Source organism: Pyrus communis, chromosome 2 (genome assembly GCF_963583255.1).
Source record: "Pyrus communis chromosome 2, drPyrComm1.1, whole genome shotgun sequence".
NCBI classification, from domain to species: Eukaryota; Viridiplantae; Streptophyta; class Magnoliopsida; order Rosales; family Rosaceae; genus Pyrus; species Pyrus communis.
Window position 1 is genome coordinate 8,954,135 of NC_084804.1, and position 20,765 is coordinate 8,974,899.

General features: G+C 35.6%; 1 long non-coding RNA gene and 2 pseudogenes across 1 annotated transcript; 1 reads left to right on the plus strand and 2 right to left on the minus strand.

The window, feature by feature from the left end:
* Positions 1–3,025, minus strand: LOC137724692 (protein PIN-LIKES 3-like; annotated as a pseudogene).
* Positions 3,026–8,052: 5,027 nt separating this feature from the next.
* On the plus strand, positions 8,053–10,214 carry LOC137726948 (uncharacterized). Its single transcript, XR_011067706.1, has 4 exons — positions 8,053–8,358; positions 8,553–8,669; positions 8,947–9,053; positions 9,576–10,214. It is a non-coding gene; the product is annotated as an uncharacterized lncRNA (long non-coding RNA).
* Positions 10,215–13,743: 3,529 nt separating this feature from the next.
* LOC137720947 (protein PIN-LIKES 1-like) lies at positions 13,744–20,298 on the minus strand (annotated as a pseudogene).
* Positions 20,299–20,765: the final 467 nt, after the last annotated feature.

The window sequence follows — 20,765 nt, forward strand, 5'->3', positions numbered from 1 at the left end:
GAGCTTCGTAATATTTCTTCGGACAAAATGCCTACACTTGTATTAGACAGAATTCAATGTAAAATTTTGATTCAAAGTCGCGCGACAAGCCACATGAAGGCGGCGGACCAGAATGTAAGTGACAGTGAAGCGAAAGCATAAGTCCACAGCATGATAACTGAACATTCATTCTCTCCTGCTCCAAATACTTGCGTCATTATTCCTGCCATATTTTAAAGGATCAATAAACAATACTTGCGAATAAACTTACATTTGTTACGAAAAAGAGTGAGCGAGCGAGCGAGCGAGCAACCGCTGATTGCACTTTTTGTTGCTAAACAATCAAAGAGCAAGCGTACCTATGTTCATCGCAGGTGGGAGTGAAAACTGAAGCAGAAGAACAAACAGATATAATGGATCAGAGTGCACCAACCCAAATTTCAGTGCCCCTTTAACAACCAAGATGCCTATAAGAGGCAGGGCAACATAACGAACAACTATGATGCCAACGACAAGAGATTTCTGAATCCCTGACCCTCGTAAACCTGAAACACCAATGTGAAGTAAGTTCTAAACTAAACCAACAATTAAGTACGACACTAATAGAATTTGTACGAGTTATTACCTTTAAGTAGGTTTCCTCCTATTATCAAAATGAGAGATGGGATGGCTCCGTCTCTGCAATCATAAAGAACAAGTCTCTTTAACTGATACCAAGTGAAGAACAAAAATGATACAAACACTTCGTATAAAAAACACGCTCGTCTTTTGAGCCGAAATTCAAAAACCATCTGGTCTGAATATATTTTGTAAAGTTGGGATTAACACGAGACAATTATTCTACTTTTATGCTAATTGAGAACCGAATTGTTCATTCGGATATGAACAACTATAGGACCAAGCATGGGTAATATCTTCCCTAGCATGTAACTGTATTAAGAACGGGAAGCTATATTAGTTGCCAATAAGTGCGTAGATCATGGATAAAACATTAAGGTTCGATGCAGTTCGCGCATAAGTTTTATACCCCAACAAATAAGCAGTATCTTGAATCACCCGTAGAGGAGCACCATCTCCTAAAAATAATTTTCGAATCTGAGGGATGACTCCGATTGGAAAACCAACAAGCTACACCAGGAAAAGATTAAGTTTGCTTAACTTTTCAATAAAATAGCACCGAATCTGGATCACAATGATATAAAAGTGCCGAAAGGACATACCGCTCCAATAGTTGAAGGGGCAAATATTGATTTCAGATTGATCTTTTGAAAGACCATCACTATACGTTGCTCTAGTTTATGTGAAGTCGTTGCCTGCCATGGAAAACAACAAAGATATGCAGTGTAAGAAATTGAAAAGAAACAGGGTAAATTTCTCGTTAGAGATGTTCGGCATGTTACATGTGAGCTTGTGAATCTGGACCATATATTCAAATGACATTCATTTGATTAGTAGTTTGGATTGAGAGTCTGACAATAAAACATTTCTAAGTCTTTCTGAGAAAACGACATTTCTCTATAAACAAATCTTAATATAGTTGGAAATACGTAAACAAATCATCAAATTGGATGAACATGATTGTAGTTTAATGGAGTTAGCAGTGTATGACAGTGCATATTGATCCGGATTTTCCTCAACTATTACATTCCTTTGAAGAAAGCAGAGGCTCAGTGCAACTTACTTGGTCGGATGTAGAGGACCTCTCCGCGGACTGATTATAATCTTGGTTGCCCCTTCTTGAAGATATCCGCACAATATTATACACATAAGACCACACATAAAAGTCTCCTACCTGAAGCATGGACACAATTACATTACAAAAGGCAAAGATAGGAATCCCTGACAGCTGAACAAGGAAGCTACATTGTACTGAAGAGAAACAGTCACCAGAATTCAAGAGGAAAAGAAGGACAAAAGAAAATATGTTCAGAAAAACGTATTTTACACAGCAAGCAGGCGCACACAAACACCGTTTAAGAACTGGACCTGGCCGTTTGGGGGTAGTGCAATCTGTATGTATAATTGTAGATGTTCTAGACATGAGATGAAACTTATGATGATATTAATAAAAATTAAAATCGTGATTTCAAATTGCAGTAACTGTGCATTTTCAACTTGAATGAGAGAATTGGATTGTAACTTATTTGAAGCAGCTTCCCAATCCTTTCTTAATTCGAGTGATAGAAAGCTAGATAAAGGAATTTCAAGAAAACCCAAAACATTGGAATAGGATGAAGAAGGAAATGTACCGCCATTGAGAGTGAAGCATAACCCATAGCATACATGTGACAGACATCAGGAGCTCCAAATGGGCTCCCTTTTTCCTTACAGACTTCTGGGACTATAATGAGGAGCATCATACCCAAATTACCTGTTAAGTGTTAACATCAGCATATCTAGAGGTTGATAAAACGCAAAACCAAATATTTATCAGCTGTGTTTTAGAATTAGAGTGTAGGATTACCTGCAGCACAGCAACCCAAGACAAGGCCTCGCAGATGGGCAGGAGGCCTTATTAATTGGATAAGAAGACATCCAAGTATGGAACCAATTATAAATGTGATGAGGATATTCACTGGAATGAACCACCTATACACGTAATAATAATTACAACGTTAACATGATTATATACATACATACATACATATATATATATATATATATATATATATATAGTTAGATTAAACAAAGTAAGTAGAACTCACATTTTAACCATGTTTCGATATGTACTTGTCTGCGCAACATTGGAACTCACCAGAGCAGGACCGAATACATAAAATACAACCTATGCGTTTGTTGGTCCACAAAACACAAATATTAGTAAGAAAACTGTCCAACACGAGAAAATAAATGAAATGAAGAGCGTTTAGAGCACAAGAGACTGAATGAAGAAGCAGTGTATCGTTTTTACAGTGTTTAAGTTCTTTCTAGTAACTTCCCCCAAAATATTGACACGATCAAGAGCAAGATATGAGCCAAGTGCTGTTATCGAAAGCACTTTCAACACTGGAATTAAGGCCGTCACGAGCAGCTGCTTAAGCTCCATCCTTTTCTTTTATCAATTATTCCAAATTATTATTAGCTCGTATTCACCTCCTCCTCTGCCAGTTCTTCCTGTCTGCCTCTGCAAATGTAATACCAAACAGAGAACAAAAAGACAAAAATGCAATCAAAATGTCAGTTTTGGATACGAATTCAGCAATACATACATACATACATACATACATACATATATATATATATATATATATATATATATGATGCTAACAAGAGAGAATTAGAGAAAAATGGGGAGTTTTTTATCAAACCTTTAGATTCGAATTAAATAGTACAATTACGCATGCCAAAAGAGGCCTAAGCTGCTATCACAATGAATTGCTTCTGTTTTGCTTTCATGAAAACAAAGGAAAAACAATAGAAAACAATCAAGAAAGCACATAGATATGGTAGATTTAAGAATGTATTAGGAGGAAAAACAATAAGGGCATATGCATTTATGCAGCTATTAAACGTGTCGCTTGTCTGAGCTGGGTCGACCAGTTGTTGATGGGATCATGGGATGGTGCTCAAATAAAAAGGTTTAATCAACACAGGTCTCGTCTGGCGTCTACGTTTCTGTCTTCTTTTGCTTCCCATTTCCTTTGCCATTGGTGACTTGGTTACTACAATAGTCTCATCGCAAGCACTGCTCTTGTTTTATGCCATGTCCCTCCCAAAGTGACCATATAATTTATGAATAGTCAAGATAATGGTCTGTTTGATCCTCATGAAAACAGATGATTAGGTGGTACTTAATCCACTATTGTGATCATTGTGTTACTTGTTTTCTACCAACTTAAAGCCCCAATTAGTATTCTTTGTTTGTATATTATGTAAAAATGTCCTTTTGGAGAATTTACATAATCTCCATTACTAATCCTTTACATATGTTTAGACAAGATTATTCTTAGTCCTTACAAGAGGGATATTGGTCCCTTTGTATCTCCTATTTGAAAATCTTGCAATCTAGTAAGACTTATGAAATGGGCATTTGTTAGAATACCTTCCCATGAATTATCAAAAATATCGAAGGAAACTAGCTGAGAGAGTTGCCCAATACTTTGTGGAATGGAGCCCTTCATATTATTAGAAGAGAGGTCTAGTGTTCTGAAGGATGACAAATTTTCGATGGAATCTGGAATTGAGCCCCACAAATTATTGTACATAAGGTTGAGATTATGCAAAACATTCCTAATCGTAAGGAGGCTAGAAGTTGGCTTTGCATACCACAATCAAATAAATCTAGCGACTCTAATGAATTATTTGGATATTTTGAGAAACTCCTTCAAAACTCGTCAAATGTAAAATCAATATTGAAATTATTAGCCGCCAGATTTCTGCTTGCAATTTCACTGAATTTGACTACATTAGCAAATAGGCACGAAAGGGTGAGTTGGTGGGTTTCTGAAAGAGAAAGGACTTAATATGGCTTACAAACCATGTTTCATTAGCACTAATCAGGACTTAATGACTTTAAATCTTGGTGAATGGCATACACTAATAGTTAAGCACAACATAAACTTTTTTACAAACGATATTATCTACACTAATGAGCTAGCAATAATGCGGTTCAAATTTGCATTTAGCGAGAATCAAACCTAAGACCTCTCACTTACAAGTGAATAGGAATACAACTAGACTATAATACTATTAGCAGCATAACAGAAGCTTAGTAATAGAAAATTAATTGTTATGTTTGGAAATTAAAGAATAAAGTCTAAAGAGGTATATTCAAGTTAATGGGGTTATAGTCAACCTATGGATTTAGGAGGAATATAAAAAACTTTAAAAGTAATAGGTTTGATACGATTTGAAAACTCCTACAAATTTCATATGGATTTTTAAGGATTTATGTTGATATGTTTATGATTTTGGTGGATTTTTAAGGCAATGGAGAGATGGTGACCCAATAGACAGCCGATAACAACCACCACATCCACCCATGGGAAACTCACCATCACCCACCAAGTCTCTGTTTGACTTTTCGATAAAAAAAATTAAAAAATAAATATTACAAACAGTGAAATCAACACCATCATTCCATGAAATTAGAAAGAAAAAAAAAACTTGGAAAAATCCCCAAAGATCAGTACATGGAAAAAGGATAGGAACAAGAATTGATTGTTGTGCAGGAAAAAAATTGAAGATGTGAAAATTGGGACCCAGTAACACTACATATGAGAAATGATGTGACCCAGCATCATCTTTATTCAGAAATAATGCGAGCCATCAATGAAAATTGAAGAAAAATGCAGAGATGAAAGAAGATAAAGAAAACAAAGTGGCTGGCAGACAGTGTGAGGAAGGGAGAGTCATAATTATATATACTTTTTACTTTCAAATCTCTCAAACTCCACAAGTTAATAAAATTCTATAAATTAATAATTTTTTAATACACCTGAATTTGGATAGGCTCTAAAAATATCTATTAAAATCTCAATTGACTAAACTAAGATTTTAAAGTATTTTAAAATCTTTTAGTTGTCTACACTAGGATTTGCATGGATTCTAAAAATCATTTTGTTGATTACTACTAGGATTTAAAGTATTTTAAAATCCTTTTAAATCCGAGTTTGACTACGCACTCTTAAGATTTTAAAATCAGGATGTAGTTAATTAAAATTTAAAAAAATTTATATTTTAAACACTTTGAATTTTTATTTTTTATTTTTTATTTTTTATATAAATCTTACTGACGAGGAGACTGGATGGTCAGAGAAGAGGAGCTAGCTGCATGCTTAGAGGGATCAGGAGAGGAAAGCATTGAATGACTCAGAAATAGTGCAGACACAACCATATCTATTGAGAAGAGCTTGAACGAGTATCGTGACAAGGTTCCAAGCGAACAAGGGTGTTTAAGTATTTTTACATCAAATTTTGGTTAGAATTATAAGAAATTATAGTGGTTGGTTAAATTCTATTCATGGTCCACCTTTTGGTTATTTTTCCAAATTTTTCAATCATGATGTAGTCCAAGGCTTTGTTGTTGGGAAAATGGTTTTGTTATCGTTGTATGGTGTAGTCAAAGTAGTATTTAATAGGATTCAAAGAATGCATTTAAATTTAGGTGTAGTCGCGATTTAATACTACAGTCTAATGATATTCTTCTTTACTTGTAAGTGAGAGTTTTTAGGTTCGATTCTCAGCAAAAACAAATTTGAACCACATTATTGCTAGCCTATTGTAAGGCTAAGCCTATTCATTCTCCCTTATTGTAGATAATTTCATTTGTTCAAAACGAATAAAAAAATCAAGTTGTAGTCAACTAGGATTTTAAAATACTTTTAAAGAATCCATACAAATCTATATGTATTTAAGATGTCCTAGATTTTATAGAATTTGAAAGTGAATTTTATCATTTCTTTTCAAAGTTCACCACGCCCCACTCGGCCCTTTCCTTCAGCCCCATTGAGTCCCACAACTTCATCATCTGCCACACCCATCACTCATTGCCATGTTAACTTACAACCCCTCCTTTCCGACCCAACGCAAAAATCTTTTGCAAAAAATCACTTAAAAGATTATGTAATAGGCCTTGCCTTTATTTGTACAAAGTCTATATCGCTATCCAATTTGTACATTGTATTTTATAAAAATCAATTAGAGATTTGCTATTGCTCATTTTCTTTGTTTCGTGTTTTTATTTTTGTGCTTGTGCCTTTTGAAGTTCGTATTTCCAGACCAAAAAAGAATAATGCTCGATATATTTTCTGCTAGCTATATAAAATAATTTATGAGCTAGGCACATTTATCATCTTTTGATTTATTTGACGATCAAGATCCAACGTTGTATGAGTCTATCAAAATTCATAGAAATCTACTATATAAATCTTCTCAAATCTTCCGAAATCCATATGGAAATTGTAGAAGTATAGACAATCATATGAAATTCATCACTTAAAAAATCTATTAAAATCATCTCAAATCACAATTTAATGATACTGCAATTTAGTCTTGCTAGTGGTGCATGCGTTGCCCTAGTGGATAAAGTAGTCATGTTCGACTCACTCTATCTAGGATTCAAACCTTTCCCTCACACTTTAGTGCATATTAGAGTAATAATATCGATTTATTGGTTTTTATATGTACATTTTCTTGTGTGCTTGCTTCTCATTCAATCAACTTGCATCTCTTTCCTGTACCTCTTTCCTCTTATTTCAACATTTTACTTTCTCTACAGATTTTTGCTGACTATAGCCTAATGTAATTTCTGATCACTTCCCAAATATTACCAAATGTATATAGCCTAATGTAGTTTCTCACTTCCCAAATATTACCAAATGTATGGTGTTTTTATATTTGATATATTCTTATTTTACCAAGGCTGGATTCTAGAAAAGTCCTAATGAAACTCTTTACACCAAATCAAATGAAAGTTTAGGTACAATCATTGTCTCTTTGTATGTTGATGACATTGTTTATATTGGTAGTTTTCCAACAATGCTTGAAGAATTCAAGAGTGATATGACGCAACATTATGAAATGATTGATTTAGGATCATTACGCCGGCACCTTCTGGGAATGAGAGTTGTTCAAATTGAAATGAGCATCATCATTCACCAAAAGAAGTATGCAATAAAATTACTTGAGAAATTTGGTCTAAAAGGCTATAAGTCAGTGGCAACTTTACTTCTAGTAAATGAGAAATTGTGCAAGGCGGATGGAAGTGACGGTGCTAAGTTTGGCCTTGTAGTGGGAAAAATTCTCATTACAACTTCTATGTGATAACACATCAGCTATAGCCATGGCAAAGAATCATGTCTTCCATTAGAAGATGAGACATTATAACATAAAATTTCATTTCATCCGAAAAGCTAATCAAAGTAATGAAATTGAATTTCTATATATACCAAAACCTAGTTCGGTAGGTTTACTGTTCTTGAGCATAGTGAAATGACGTAAATACCCCCATTACAGTTTAGAGTTTTGTATCTTTTTCTTACTTGAACAGTGAAATGACAAAAAAGGGTAGGAGATACGTGTTGCTTTTATATGATCGTGCGTTGTCACTTCAGCGCGCTGTTGTCTCCTCTCTGTTCGGTTTACCGTTTGGCTTTCTTTTCTTACGTGTTTTTCGTACGGTGTCACTGCCATCAAACCCTCGCTACCCAGAAAACTCTTGAACTCCCCAAAGCCCCAAACCAACAAATTCAATTCCACAATCCCTCACACTTAATCTAAACCCTGAAACCAAAAACTCAATTTCAAGTATCAAGCGGCTGGGGTTTCGGGTGTTGGAATTCCGGCGAACTGTTTCTTTCCAGAAGCAAGCGAAACGGACCGCGTCGTTATTACCAATCTTCTTGGCTTTGTCTCTCAGGTTCGATGCTCAAATTTAAGGTATGAGACTCTGAGGTTTCAAAATCAGGGAGGGGTTTTGTTTAATTTCAATACCAGTGAGGCTTCCCTTTTAACAAGGGCTTCAATTTAGTTAGGGTTTCGTTCAATTTCATTTTCATTTTCTGATCTTAGTTTTAATTTTGGATTTAATCTAATTATTTTGATTCTAATTCAATAATTTTTTTGTAAAGTAGGTTTTTTTGTTGGAGAAGTCGTTGGATTGGCAAGAAAAAGTCTACGATGCATAACGACAGGCCTGCATTTTTGCAGCAAGGATCAAAACAAGTACAAGTGAAGGCTTAACTGTTTGGGTATTTATCCTAAACCTAATTATTCTTATTTAAATGGAGTCTACTGTAACAGATACGAATTTGTATTCTGTTATTCAACTGTCTGTGGAAGTCTTTTAATGCAAGCAATTAAATTTTCTTTTTCAATCAATTTGGCCAAATGAAAAATATAAAATGTTTCTTTTATTGTCATGTAAACATATTGCTGTAACATGTCCTTCAAATTATCCCCCATTTCTTCATCATAAACCCTAATTTCCAAATTATTCTCTAATTTCAAATTTTTAATTTTGTACAGGAGACTTGTATTTCTATAAGGTCTCCAAGGTGTAAGCGCAGCTGTGGAAATTTCAACAAGAGAATCACCATTATCCCCTGTTCTCTTACTGATATCTTACTCTAGAGGTACCTGCCGTTGGATTTTGTTAGCTGTCCGAATTTTTTTATTTTTTATTTGAGTTTGTTGGGATTTATTCGATTCAACTGGGTCAGGTTTTTAAGTTGTTTGGACTTTTTTTTGTAAGTTTAGATTTCTGGTTAATTTTTAGGCTGGGACAGTTTCTCGCAATGAAATATTACTGCATTCTTTTGATTTCTGGGCATGCATCAAGCTTCTGCCTTTTTATTTTGATGAAATCCTGTTCAGTGAACTTTATATACATTGATTTCCAAGGGGATTAAATTACTTAGATTACCCAAATATACATATATCGTTTGAGAAGGCAATTGAAAATTCACTTATTACTAAAATTATGACGAAACATATTGTTTTTCGTTCAATTCAGCTAGCCTTCAGACTCATTTCTATGTTTCCAGATATGAGTTTTAGATGCCGTTTTTTGTTTTTCTCAAATTTTTTATTTTTTTTTCTTTTGCTCTATTTAGTGTGAGAAAATAGCTCCAAAATTAGAGTTTTTCAATTTCTAGGCAAAGGAAAGCAAGAAGAATAGCAATGGTGTTGACGATGGAGAATCGCAACTTCTTTGTGGTGGATATCGACGGTCCATGTGCAGCATTCAGCCCAGTTGATACGAGCAAGGGTCAAAATGCAGAACGAATGACATGGGGATTTGTTTAATTTTATCGAGTTCTGTACTGAACTTCCACCCCATTTCACATAGTTTTGAAAGTGTGTGTGTGTGTGTGCCCGCGTGTGTAAATATGATTGAAAGTATGGTTGTATATATGTAGTAATAGAATTGTAAAATTATGTGTAACTAGAATTGTAAACCTGCGGCATGGCGCGGGCTTTTTACTTGTTGTGTACTACAAGACAAAAGATCAAATGGCAGAAGTTCTGACTAAGGCACTGTCAAAGGACAAGTTCACATACTGCATAGGAATGATTGGTGTGAAATCAGCTACAAGCTTGGAAGGAAGTGTTAGGATTTAAGCTTTGAAGCTGATTACACTTTGTTCAATTTCTGTATTTTGTGTTCTTGTTCTTATTTTGTAATGAAGTGCTGAAACTAGAACTAGATATAGGCTAGATTAGTGCCATCTGTTATAAACTTATAGCAGATGAGATTGTTAAGTTGTACATGTCGTCAATAGAGCTAGTGGGATTGCAACAGTTACTTCCCCTCTCCCTATCTCTCTCTCTCTCGTCTGTTAGAATCGAATCCTATACATAGAAGCAACGTCTTCAATTTTTCTCTCTCCTCTTCTTCCTGCAGCTCACAAATCAATCACTCACTGATTTGTATTCGCAACATCAACAAAAACTAAATCAAACATTTACAAGGTGAGTGGTTTTAAAAGTTTGCATGGAACATGACGTGGATCAGTCTATCTTCTGGAACAAAAACTATGATGACTGCCTACTTTTTCCTAGTTGCATTAACGAGTTTGTAAAATCTCTTATCCTCAGGCCTCCCACAGTAGGCCGGAAAAAGTAACGATACTAATATATTGAACTCATACAGGAATCATACTTTTACAGTGCGTTGGAAAAATTGAGTGTGATACCAATTTATTGAACTCATGAGTCTCATGAGTTCAATATATTAGACTCATGAGTTCAATGCCAATATATTGAACCCACACTAGCGTAGCAGTAGTGATATAGAAATTAAACTTAGAATGCCTAGAACAGAGAATGCACAGAATAGTGCTCAAAGCAGATCCTTCAAACTAATGGTGCTCAAACCAGACCCCAAGAGAGAATGATGCATAGAGAACCGTTGTTTGCTGCAAATGCGAGGCATGTTTTCCAGAACTTGGCCAGCTTAGCGTACATTCCTACTCTTTATCTTATTTTAATTTTAACTTTATGTCAACATTATTATGTATTATGTAATTGATAAGTAAGAAATTGGGATGGGCATTGGGCAAAAAAATAAATAGTGGGTTGGGGCGATGAGCACAATAACCGAATTTCTATGGACAGGTTAGCAAGTGTAAAATCAATATTGAAATAATGAGCCGCCAGATTAGTAAGTGGGCAGCCCATTTTACATGTTTGCCATTTCGAGTTTCAAGACCACTAATTCGACTGGATTAGCGAATAGGCATTAAAATAGATAAGACCATGTAATGTTTTGGCATTGGTGGGTTTCTCACAGAGAAAGGACTTAATAAGGCTTATTAAACGTGTTTCAGCAGCACTAATCAGGACTTATTAAGTTGATAAATGCCATATCACTAGTACTTAATCATAATAGAAGCTTTATAATAAATAAAAAAATTATTATTATGTATGGAAATCAAAGTAATAATATCGTTTTTCAAGTTGGTCTTTACGCGTGCATCGCATTCAATGAACTTGCATCTCTTTTCTTCGCCTTTTTCTTTTTATTTCAGCATTCCACTTCCACTATAGTACCAAATGTCTGGACAATTTGTGCAAATTAACTAAAAGAGAAAAAAATAGTTAAGTTGGCATGCAATTCTTTGATCTATATATCTATTTATATAAAGCGAGCATGACATAAAATAATTGTCTATCCTTTATTTTTTGTTAAACTCCTACATTACTCTTGCTTACAAAAAAATGCAAGAGCAAGCATTCGAATTAGAAGAATACTAGCTACTTTTTCCTTTTTACCTTTCGCACTCACCTCTTTACAAGTGGACATTACCTACACATAGAACAAAAAGATTAATGCTATGCAAAGACGGATTTCATTTTTGCACATATACCCCTAGACATGTACAAATAAACTAATAAATATAATCATGCGCCACTTAGACTCTTGCTCAATCGTCTCTTAAATTCCTCTGTGCCCAGCAACCAGCAACCGAAGATTGCTTGCTGCTCATATGAAGTTGTCAAATATTTTTTTACATTATAGACATCTGACCACTCAGTGATCAAAACTGACATCAATGTGATCGTTCTTGTGCTTTGGTTGAGTACAAGGTCTCCCCAGAAAACCCAATTCCTATTTTTCTCTATTGAGGTGACGACCTCACGGCGATTAGTCAAGATTTCTTTCAGGACGAATTTGAAAATTTGCCATGGTTCGAATTCTCTTACATGGGTTCGATCAGGACATTGATTTGGGTAGGTTTTGTTTCAATGGATGTTCTGCAATTCGGTAGACTATAATTGAAGAATCTGAACATGATAAGCAAGAAGAAAGAGATGGGGAAAACGAACGGCCACATGGGAAACTGAATTTATTTTATTTTATTTTAACTTTTTTGGTTTAAAGCCGGTTGATCAATGAGGGCTTATGTGGAAATCAAATTATTACTTTTTCAAAACCATAATAAATACTGAGAAATGACTGAATGGGATTCTAGCCGACGAGATGGCGCTTGGGAGGAAGACAATCATGACAATTGCTCTGCTTGCACACCTCCAAGCATGTGAAAAGGGAGACTGAGTTTCTTGAAAGGTGTCCAGCTTTCAAAATCCTGATTCCTCACTTATTTTGGAAGTGCTAGAAAGCGCAAATTGAAATGGCAAGGCTGGTAGAGACCAAAGTTGATACACCCCGAACCTCAAAATAATGTATTTTATTTTTTTTTAAATGTGAAATAACCAAAATGTCCCTGGTTGGATGCCTTGAGTAATTATGGACCTCTGAGTTAAATTCCAATTTGTCATATTTTTTCTACTCGTTTATTAAATTAGTTTTTGTCGAGTGCGTAGCCGAAACCATAATCGAATTTAGAGTCGGGAAGATTGAGTTATGATTTTTGTTATGTGGAGGGCAATTTAGTAATCCCAATTGCGGTCCCTCTCATGAGTTCTTATCGTTTATAACCAAAATTTAGTCTCTAATTTCAAAAATGTCAATTTTTATAATATCTTTCAAATATATCAGAAAACCAGTCTGAACAGTCCTATATACCCTTATAATAAAACTAATTTACAACCATAAGCTAAAACCTGCTTGATCTTTTGCGTTTGTTCAAAGATTGAGACTGGCGTTCAACAAAATGAAAATAGATGGAGACTGCAGAGGCGGAGTTCTCAACGGTAAGTAATTGAGCTAATTGGATAGCAATTAAAAAAGGATTAACGTCGATGGGTTTTTTGGTTTCATATTGTTACTAGTTCATATATATTGGTGTCAGTTTCTTGCAATTATATTTTAATTTTTAAGAAATATTAGGCCTTTTTTAGATTTTTTTTTTATTGAAATTCACCTTTTCAATCTGATTGCTATAGTTCAGCTCAGTTTCTTTATTTTATGTTCTAATTTCTTAGATTTTATTGCTATTTCGTTTTTGAATTTCAAATTTTTTTTTTTTGCCAAAGTTTTGAATTTCAATTTTCAGTGCAAGGAATCATAGCGGTTGTTTGGTCTTAATTGGATCTACAGTACCAATAAATATTATTATTTTTGAAAAATCTTTAACCCAGAAGGATGGAAGTTCCCATCAGGCTACCACTCAAATTGGGAAGAAACCAAATTAGGTTTTGGTGTGTATGTTTAAAGTTGTTGAAATAGGGCTTTGGCTTGAAGACTTGTTTATTGCACAGATCGAGGAAGAAGATGAAGAAGGGATAGCGACAGAATTTAGAGACTAAATTTTGGTTATAATTGATAAAGACTCCCCTCTCATATCCTTCCCTCATTATACATGAGACACTCTCTATCACTCGAACTCCTCTGCCTTCTCTCTAAACCACCGAGAACCAGTCACCGCCATTTTTACTTCTCTGACCAAATCGTAGCCACAAACCACTAGATGCGTCATCTGGGTAGCCTGTGGAGTCGAATCTGGCTCTGCATGTTCAATCCGATGACGGGAAGGAACTGAACTGAGAGCTTCCTAATTCCCGGCGGACTCGGGTTGGAGAGCTTCGTAATATTTCTTCTGACAAATTACTTACACTTGTATTAGACAGAATTCATGTAAATTTTGATTCACAGTCGCGCCACAAGCCACATGAAGGCGGCGGACCAGAATGTAAGTGACAGTGAAGCGAAAGCATAAGTCCACATCATGATAACTGAACATTCATTCTCTCCTGCTCCAAATAATTGCGTCATTACTCCTGCCATATTTTAAAGGATCAATAAACAATACTTGAGAATAAACTTACATTTGTTACGAAAAAGAGTGAGCAAGCGGCCAAGCGAGCAACTGCTGGTTGCACTTTTTGTTGCTAAACAACAGAAGAGCAAGCGTACCTATGTTCATCGCAGGTGGGAGTGAAAACTGAAGCAGAAGAACAAACAGATATAATGGATCAGAGTGCACCAACCCAAATTTCAGTGCCCCTTTAACAACCAAGATGCCTATAAGAGGCAGGGCAACATAACGAACAACTATGATGCCAACGAGAAGAGATTTCTGAATCCCTGACCCTCTCAAACCTGAAACAACAATGTGAAGTAAGTTCTAACTAAACCGACAATTTAAGTACGACACTAACAGGATTTCTCTGAGTTATTACCTTGAAGTAGGTTTCCTCCTATTATCAAAGTGAGAGCTGGGATGGCTCCGTCTCTGCAATCATAAAGAACAGTCTCCTTAAGGGATGCCGAGTGAACAACAAGAATGATACAAACACTTAGTATAAAGAGCACACTCGTATTTTGAGCCGAAAGTAAAAAACCATCTGATATGTTTTGTAAAGTTGGGATTAACACCAGACAAGTATTCTGCTTTTAGGCTACTTGAGAACCAAATTGTTCATTCGGATATATACAACTATAGGACCAAGCATGGTAAATATCTTCCCTAGTATAGAACTGTATTAAGAACGGGAAGCTAGATTAGTTGCCAATAGGTGCGTACATCATGGATAATTTATTAAGGTTCGATACAGTTCGGGCATAATTTTTATACCCCAACAAATGAGCAGTATCTTGAATCACCCGTAGAGGAGCACCATCTCCTATCAGTAATTTTCGAATCTGAGGGATGACTCCGATTGCAAAACCAACAAGCTACACAAGGAAAAGATTTAGTTTGCCCAGTTTTTCAATAAAATTGCACCAAATCTGGATTGCAATGATATAAAAGTGCCGAAAGGACATACCGCTCCAATACTTGCAGGGGCAAATATTGTTTTCAGATTGATCGTTTTCAACACCATCACTATACGTTGCTTTAGTTGACCTGAAGTCGTCGCCTGCCATGGAAAACAACAAAGATATGTTGGATTATAAACTTGCACAGATTTATTACAAGTGTAATTTTCTTATTGGTCTATGTTGCTTTAGTTAGTTATAAGCTGATATGGACACTTGTATTTAGCTCATAGGCTAGATGAGATGAAAGGCTGAGATTGTTTATATTGCTCTTACTTTCTTTTTCTTCCAACGGTTACATTTTGGACTGTACTGAGATCATAAACTCAGCATGCTATTCGTGCGAATGGATCAGAGTTACATTCTCTGAATCTATGGAATTCTTGTAAGGAGGTTCTTATTCCCTCTTGTGATTTCATCACTGTGTACCTTCGTTTTCTTTATTTGGTTCTTGCTCAAATACATTGTCACCATAATAGATCCAAACGTGGTATCAGAGCTAGGTTGCAATTTGAATCTGGGCAATCGTTTCTAAGAAAAGTTGAGAGAGTAAAAGGAATCTCTCATTCCAGCGAATTGTGGATTATTGGAATCCAGGTCTAATATGGCTGGAACTGGAGGAGGAGAGCTATGAGCTCCGATCTTCAATGGAGACAACTTTGATTTCTGGCAAATTAAGACGAAGACTATTTTTAGATCCCATGAGCTATGGAATCTAATTGAAAAGGGATTTGACACTCCAACGAAGATGGAGAAAGAGCTCGCGGCGGCTGATAGCAAGTTGGTGAGAGAAAACTTGGTCAAGGATGCAAGGGCACTAGGAATCATTCAAGGTGCCATCTATGATCAAATATTTCTTAGAATTGCAAACCAGGAAACAGCCAAGAGAGCCTGGGATATATTGAAGCAAGAATTCATTGGAGATAAGCAAGTGAAGAGTAATGGTTGGGAGCTTAGTAAAATTGTTTGATCTAATTAATCAAATGAAGAGTAATGGTGAGGAGTTGAGTAATCAACGAATTGTTCAAAAATTGTTGATTAGCTTGCCAAAATCAAATGATAACATAGCTTCTGATAGAAAATTCCAAAGATCTAGAAACCATTGATGCTCAGGATGTTGTAGCAATCTTGAAAGGTTATGAGCAACGGTTGAACAGATATAAAGAAAGGTGTGTAGAGAAAGCATTTGCAAGTTTGGAAATCTCCAAGCCAAACAACAAGTTTGGAGGTCAAAATTACAGTGCCAAGTTCCAAAAAGGTGCAAAATACAAAGGGAAACAATGGTCTAACAAGACCACATGTCTTGTGAAACAATGGCAAGGTGGAAATGCAACAAAAAGACCTTGCAAAATATGTGACAAACTACACTATGGTGAGTGTCGGAACAAAGGGAAGCCTAAATGCCATAATTGTAGGAAGCCTGGGCACATTGCAAAGGATTGCAACCTCAACCAGCTAGGCACTGCAATTGGTTAATGCTGGTCCCAGTCTTACTGAAAACTTGTTAAGTGTTAGGCAAATGACTGAGCATGGATAATTTCTTGTATTTGGAGACTCCAAAGTTGATGTATATGATGACAAAACACTAACCAATCTGGTTGTAAGTGTGAAGCAGAAGGGAAATATGTGTTTCCCATTGTAGCTCAATTCTGGGAAGCAATAATTAGTTCTAGTCTTCAGCAAGATCAAGGGGAAACCTCTGGCTCACAAAGTCCAAATTCAAGTGTTCAAATAAGTAACATTGATTCAGAAGTGATTGATTCAACTCTACTGAGATGGAAATCAATTAGTGAGGTGGAACTAGAATGCTTCATTGAAGCTACAACTTATGAATCCTGGAATAAAGCAATGCAAGATGAATTAAATATGATTGAGAAGATTAACACTTGGGAATTGGTGAGAAGGTCCTTTGATAAGCCTGTTATTTGTGTGAAATGGGTTTATAAAACCAAATTAAATTTGGATAGTACAGTTTAAAAGAATAAGGCTAGACTAATCGCAAAAGGCTATGCCCAGAAGCCTGGAATTGATTTTAATGAGACATTTACACCGGTAGCTAGATTAGACATTATCATAACACTTGTAGCTTTGGCTACTCAAGAGAAGTGGAAATTGTTTCAACTAGGGAAATATATTCCTGCTTTGCAGAGTGTGGTTTCAAGAAGAGCTCCAATGAAGCAATACTTTATACAAGATGCAGGGATGGTGGAGGTATCCTAGTTGTCTCTATTTATGTAGATGACATTGTATATACTGGAAATGATCAAGAAATGATGCAAACCTTTAAAGCTGATATGATGCAAAAGTATGAAATGTCTGATTCAGGTTTGCTTCATCACTTCCTTGGAATGAAGATTATCCAAACTAAATCAAGCATTTTCATTCATCAAAGAAAATATGCAGCTTCTTTACTTAACAAATTTAGATTGCAAAATTGCAAAGTTGTGAGTATTCCTTTGGTTCGAAGTGATAAACTCAAAAAGGATGATGATAGTGGTGCAACTGATGAAACTCAGTACAGAAAGATTGTTGGTAGCTTGTTATATCTCACAGCAACAGAAGGATAATGGTGTATGTTGCAAGTCTACTGGCGAGGTTTATGTATTGTCTTACAAACAAGCATTTTGGAACAACTAAAAGGATACTGAGATATGTGCAAGGAACTTTGGATTTTGGTTTGGAGTATGAAAAGGGGAAAGGAATGTGCTGATTGGATACTACAATGACTGGAGCGGCTTAGAGGATGATATGAAAAGTACCTCAGGTTATGCATTTACCTTTGGAAGTGACATGTTTTCTTGGTCATCTGTGAAACAACAATGTGTTGCACTATCAACAGCAGAAGCTGAGTATATCAGTGCATGTGAGGCAACAACACAAGCAATGTGGCTTCGATTTGTGCTTAAGGATTTTGGTGAAATGTAAACAGAAGCTACCCGACTCTAATGGGACAACGCTTTAGCCATTGCAATCACCAAGAATCCAATTTTTCATCAAAAGACTAAACACATTAACAGGAGATATCACTTTAGCAAAGAAGCTTTGCAAGAATGAGTCATTGATCTTCTGTATTGTCCAACTGCAGATCAAATTGCTGATATATTCACCAATCTTTAGCAAAGGAAATGTTCAATTACTTAAGGAACTTACTTGGAGTGAAATTTGTGTTGCTTTTGAAGGGGAGTGTTGGATTATCAACTTGCACAGATTTACTACAAGCGTAATTTTCTTATTGGTTTATGTTGCTTTAGTTAGTTATAAGTTCATATGGACACTTGTATTTAGCTCATAGGATAGATGAGATGAAGGGCTGGGATTGTTTGTATTGTTCTCACTTTCTCTCGCTTCCAACGGTTACATTTTGGATTGTACTGAGCTCATAAGCTTAGCATGCTATGTGTGGGATGTATCAGAGTTACATTCTCTAGATCTATGGAATTGTTGTAAGGAGGTTCTTATTCCCTCTTGTGATTTCATCACTGTGTACCTTCGTTATCTTTATTTGGTTCTTGCTCAAATACATCGTCACCATACATAACAAATCCTAACAAGATATGCAGTGTAAGAAATTGAAACGAAACAGGGTAAATTTCCTTTGTTAGAGATGTCTAGCATGTGACATTGTGAGATTGCAAATCTGGACCACACATTCAAATGGCATTCATTTGATTAGTAGTTTGGATTGAATAAAACATTTCTAAGTCTTTCTGAAGAAAAAAATGACATTCTCTCTATAAACAAATCTTAATATAGTTGGAAATACGTAAACAAATTATCAAATTGAATGAACATCATTGTAGTTTAATGGAGTTAGCAACCTTTGCTTTTCCTCAACTATGACATTCCTTTGAAGATAGCAGAGGCTCAGTTCAACTTACTTGGTCGGATGTAGAGGACATCTCGGAGGACTGATTAGAATCTTGGGTGCCCCTTCTTGAAGATATCCGCACAATATTATACACATAGGACCACAAATAAACGGCTCCTATCTGAAGCATGAACACAATTGCATTACAAAAAGCAAAGATAGGAATCCCTGATAGCTGAACAAGGTAGCTACATTGTAATGACTAGAATTCAAGAGGAAAATTTAAGGACAAAAGAAAATGTGTTTAGAAAAACGTATTCTACACAGCAAGCAGGCGCACACAAACACCGTTTAAGAACTGGCCCTGGCCATTTGGGGGGTAGTACAATTTGTATGTATAATTGTACATGTTCTAGACATGAGATGAAACTTATGATGATATTAAAAATTAAATTGTGAGTTCAAATTGCAGTAACGGGGAATTTTTAACTTGAATGAGAGAATTGGATTGTAACTTATTTGAAGCAGCTTCCCAATCCTTTCTAAATTCGAATCATAGAAAGCTAGATAAAGGAATTTCATGAAAACCCAAAATATTGGAACAAGATGAAGAAGGAAAATGTACCGCCATTGAGAGTGAAGCATAACCCATGGCATACATGTGACAGACATCAGAAGCTCCAAATGGGCTCCCTTTTTCTATACAAACTGCTGGGACTATAACGAGGAGCATCATACCCAAATTACCTGTAGAGTGTTAACATCAGCATCTCTTAATATTGACAAAACGCAAAACCAAATATTTATCAGCTATGTTTTAGAATTAGAGCGTTCGATTACCTGCAGCACAGCAACCCAATACAAGGCCTCGCAAATGGGCAGGAGGCCTTGTTAATTGAATGAGAAGCCATCCGAGCATGGAACCAATTACAAATGTGATGAGGATATTCACAGGCATGAACCACCTATACACATAATAATTAATACGACGTTAACATGATTATATACAATTATACATACATACCTATATATATAGATTAAATAAAGTAATTAGAACTCACATGTTAACCATGCTTTGATACGTAATTGTCTGCGCAACGTTGGAACCCACCAGAGCAGGACCGAATACATAAAATACAACCTGTTCGTTCGTTGGTTCACAAAACACAAATACTAGTAAGAAAACAGTCCAACACCAGAGAAATTAAATTAAATGAAGAGGGTTTAGTGCACAAGAGACTGAATAAAGCAGTGCATTGTTTTAACTTACAGTGTTTAAGTTCTTTCTAGTAACTTCCCCCAAAATATTGACACGATCAAGAGCAAGATATAAGCCAAGTGCTGTTATCAAAAGCACTTTCAACACCGGAATTGAGGCCGTCACAAACAGCTGCATAAGCTCCATCCTTTTCCTTTATCAATTATTCTAAATTATTATTAGCTCGTCTTCACCTCCTCCTCTGGCACCTCTGCCTCTGCAATTGTAATGCCAAACGGAAAAGAAAAACACAAACATGCAATCAAAATGCCAGTTTTGGGATAGGAATTCAACAACACATATATATATATATATATATATATATATATATAAATGATACTAACAAGAGGCAATTAGAGAAAAATGGGGAGGTTTTTAATATGTGGAATCAGACCTTCGGATTTGTATTAAATAGTACTAATATGCATACCAAACGAGGCCTAAGCTGCTATATCCAAGCTCAGAATCAACCGCTTTTGTTTTGCTTTCATAAAAACAAAGGAAAAACAACAAAATGCAATCAAGCAAGAAAGCAAGCACTTATATATGATAGATTTAAGAATGTATTAGGAGGAAAAACAATAAGGGCATATGCATTTATATGCATTCATGCA